This window comes from Adiantum capillus-veneris, chromosome 1, assembly GCF_014529385.1.
Source record: "Adiantum capillus-veneris isolate H3 chromosome 1, ASM1452938v2, whole genome shotgun sequence".
In the NCBI taxonomy this organism is placed as follows: Eukaryota; Viridiplantae; Streptophyta; class Polypodiopsida; order Polypodiales; family Pteridaceae; genus Adiantum; species Adiantum capillus-veneris.
The window spans coordinates 11,587,912-11,592,279 of NC_140931.1; the positions used below are offsets into that span (position 1 = coordinate 11,587,912).

A 4,368-nucleotide genomic window follows, 5' to 3' on the forward strand; every position below is an offset into this window, starting at 1 on the left:
TCTTCTTCTTGTGTGTGTGTGTGTGTGTGTGTGTGGGTAAACCTAAATAAACCTAAGTCTAATCTAATATAACATAAATCTAAATCTAACGTAAATTATGTTATATTAAAAACAAAGAACTAAACTAACAGGGATTATAAGAACCTTAAAACTGATTTAACACATAATTTTTCACATAACTCGACAAGAGTTGGCATTCTCATCACTAAAGATGTGAGAGTTAACTTCCGGCGGTGACGCTGCCTCATCTCCATCCACATCTGACGACAGCAATTGGCCCTTTAGACCGTTCTTGCTCTTGTTACTAACTTTGAAGTTGCTGTTGAATGACTAGAGGTTGTCTAGATGGTCATTGTGTCGGGGATGTAGTGACTCTTGCCGCCCTGAAGATCCACCTTCTTCCCTATCTTCTGAAGACATTTCACCAGTACTTTTGGATCGACGGAGCCCACCATGAGTGAAGGCAGCAATACCCTATATTCCATTGAGGGCTTTCTTCACCCGCTTCATGCAGGCATCGCAATCTATGGAGACCTAAATCTAATCTAATATAACGTAAATCTAAATCTAGCGTAAATAAACGTAAATCTAGTTAAAAACAAACCTAAATCTAATTTAATGTAAGTCTACATATAACCTAATCTTTAACGTCTTTTAAGATAGTTTCCTACGACGTTATAACTCTCTTCTTCTTGTGTGTGTGCGCGTGTGTGGATGTGTGTGCCAATAAAAAGAGATAAATGGTATAACCTTTCTATCACCCATGCCAAGTATGATAGATTGATTATGCCATTTCCCTCTTGAATAATAGGTCTTGAGTTCAACTCCTCGTCGGCTAGATCTTTAGGTCTTTTAATTTTAATTAGTTTCCTACGACGTTAAATTAGTTTCTCTCTCTTTCTCTCTCAATGTGTGTGCATTTTTTTGGATCGTATGCATGTTTTCTCTCTCTTTTCCTCTCTCAATGTGTGCGTTTTTTGTTTATGCATGTTCTCTCTCTCTTTTCCTCTCTCAATGCGTGCGTTTTTTGTTTATGCATGCTCTCTCTCTCTTTTTCTCTCTCAATGTGTGTGTGCATTCTTTGTTTATGTATGTGTGTGTGCGTTTTTGTTTTTGTTTGTACTCTCTCTCTCTCTCTCTCTCTCTCTCTCTCTCTCTCTCTCAAAAACACTATGTGTGTGTGTGTATGTGTGTGTGTGTGAGAGAGAGAGAGGGAGACAGAAAGAGGGGAAGGGAACATGAGAATGAGGAGAGGGAAGGAGCATACCTGGCTCTCCTTCCTCTCCTCGTGTGTGTGTGTGTGTGTGTGTGGAGAAGAAAAAGAGAGAGAGAGAGTGAGGGAGAGCGTTACCTGCTCCTTGCTTGAGGGCGCCGAAAAACTCAGATCTGAGATCTGAGTTTTTGGGCGCGCTCGGTTATTTTTTTAGCCCACCGGCGTCGCTATGAGCGTCGCAAATTTCTTTGTAAATTTGCGACGCTCATAGCGACGCCGGGAATTTTTTTTTTGAGCGTCGCTGTGTGAGCGTCGCTAATATGAATAGCCTCTTGCAGTGAGTGTGCAGCTAAAGCCTGAGTTGAGAGAGTGCAGCTGAAGTGTGCAGCTAAAGCCTGAGTTGAGAGAGTGTAGCTGAGGCTTGAGTTGACCACCTCTCTCTCTCTCTCTCTCTCTCTCTCTCTCTCTCTCTCTCTCTCTCTCTCTCTCTCTCTCTCTCTCTCTCTCTCTCTCTCTCTCTCTCTCTCTCTCTCTCTCTCTCTCTCTCTCAACCAAAAACTCAGAAAAAAACTGTTGGAAACAGTCCACGTCGGCGTGGATTGTTTCGAGAGGGAGACAGAGAGAGAGAGAGTACTCAGAGCCGCAGAGTGCCTGCAGGGTCTGAAGGTGCTGCAAAAACTTGGCGCTCAGGTCACGCGAAGTGCTTCCAACACTTGGAGGGGATGGATCAAAGCTCTATTAGCGCTACAAAAGTTGGCTTGATTACGAGGTTTTACAGAGCATCACCATGCCAACCGGTTGTGGTAGGTCATTAGCAGCCAAGAAAAGCAAATAGCCTACTAAAAATGCTGCAGCAAATTGAGCAACTTGATACAGCATGTGTTGTTCACCGGAAGGTTGGAAATTTCCTTGCGTTGTGTGAGGGTCATGTGACAGCAATGGGTGCATACAGCGTGAGAATGGTAAGTCTCTTCAACCCCTGCAAGTATTAGGTGGGACGTGGCTCTCAACTCAACTGCAGATACCACATCCGCCGGGCGCACGAGAGAGAGAGAGAGAGAGAGAGAGAGAGAGAGAGAGAGAGAGAGAGAGAGAGAGAGAGAGAGAGAGAGAGAGAGAGAGAGAGAGGAGAGAGAGAGAGAGAGAGAGAGAGAGAGAGAGAGAGAGAGAGAGAGAGTCAGCACATTTTGCATGTCCTCAACACCAAAGTGGATGGACGGTAGAAGATCATTTTTACTCTGACATCTATTAAGAGTATCGGCCGACCTTTTGCTAACCTCGTCTGCAAGAAAGCGGTTGTAGACATGAACAAGAGAGCTGTCTGCTCAAGAGCTTGAAAACCTGATGTTTATCGTTGCCAATCTTTTCAGTTCAAAATTCTTGACTGGTTGTTGAACAGGAAGAAAGATTACAAGGATGGCTGATTTTCTCAAGTGGTGTCTAATCAACTTGATATGAAGTTGAGAGATGACCTGGAAAGGCTGCAAAAGATCAGGAACCACCGTGGTCTTCGTCATTATTGGGGCTTGCGCTTGCGACATGGTCAACACACAAAAACAAATGGAAGGAGGGGAGGACAATTGGTGTGTCCAAGAAGCGTTAGGTCAAGGCACTGCAGAGTCTTTAGGATGCAATTCCTAACAATTTTGATACTGATCTGTGCAATAATATTTTTAGAGTTCAATTGGAGGGCTTCTTCTCTTTATCAGCTGGTATTGTAATTCCGTGAGAGCATTTTAAAGTATTCTTGCCTTGAATTACGTATTTACTGAAGTGAATGATTAACACTTCTGGAATTATTATGAGAGAGAGAGAGAGAGAGAGAGAGAGAGAGAGAGAGAGATGAGAGCGGGAGTGTCGGCATTAGTGCAAAAAAAAATCAATTTCACAAATGTACAAACTTCCCCTCTATAGTATATTCAAATAGAAAATTTTCTCAAATAACATACATTTTTTTCAATTTAACTATTTTCATGAATTTTCCAAGCGGATTTTCTCCTTCTCCCCCTCCCTTTAACTAGCCATTCTGAATTTTCAAGATCCAATGCTCACCCAAAAACTAAAAAATAAACCTACTAGAAACAGTCCGTGTCGACACGGACTATTCCGACGCGGCGCAGACTGTTTCCATTATGTTTTTTTTTTCTAGAGATCTAGAGAGAGAGATGTTTCTCAACTCATGTGCAGTCCAGACGAGAGAGAGAGAGAGAGAGAGAGAGAGAGAGAGAGAGAGAGAGAGAGAGAGAGAGAGAGAGAGAGAGAGAGAGAGAGAGAGAGAGAGAGAGAGAGAGAGAGAGAGAGAGAGAGAGAGAGAGAGAGCTGGCATCATCAGTGTTCGGGGAAAATCAATTTCACAAACGTACAAATTTCAATTTATGTAGATTCAAATAAGAAATTTTTCCAAATAGCATATATTTTTTACAATTTAACTCTTATTTCATGAATTTTTCAAGCGCATTTTCTCCTTCTCCCCCTTTCTTCAACTTGATATTTTCATTTTCCAACATCGAGTGCTTACCCAAAACATTTGTGAGAGAAACAAGTGATAAAAGCAGCTCAAGGATAAGCTGAGGCACACTTTTCTCGAACACTAGACGACATGGTAGTGACATGATCAAACTTCCAATTTATGTTTGGTAGAGAGAGAGAGAGGTTTCTCAAATCATCTACAAACATGAGAGAGAGAGAGAGAGATAGATAGATAGATAGATTTTATTATCGTCCTCGGAGGTCAAATATGACCTATGGGACCAAAGTTACATGTGATGTAGTATGTGTACGGCTGATGAGTGACTCTCGATGCTCCAAAATTGTAGTGATGAGAGTCGCAATGGAGAGCCCACACTTTGGCTGGGAGAGGAAAGTGTGTAGGTCTAAGTTATGGCTGAAAATGTGAGAGAAGCAAGTTCGGATGTGATCAAAAGCTGAGCACTCTAGTAGTGTGTGGTACTCAGACTCTTGAACTTGCAGTGAGCATAATGTGCACAATCGATTTGACTCTTCTCCATTGCCCCAACGCCCTATCTCGCATCGAAGCGCAGTGCAAATAGTGACCTCTTCAATGCCTTCTTCTTGCATAAAGTCAAGTACCATTTGTTCCAATTGATCGATGCATAGACCAAAGAGAGTTGGTGACAATGGACATCCTTGTTTAA

General features: G+C 42.3%; 1 pseudogene; it reads left to right on the forward strand.

The window, feature by feature from the left end:
* Window positions 1–345: 345 nt before the first annotated feature.
* On the forward strand, window positions 346–2,816 carry LOC147464323 (small ribosomal subunit protein uS13z/uS13y/uS13x-like; annotated as a pseudogene).
* Window positions 2,817–4,368: the final 1,552 nt, after the last annotated feature.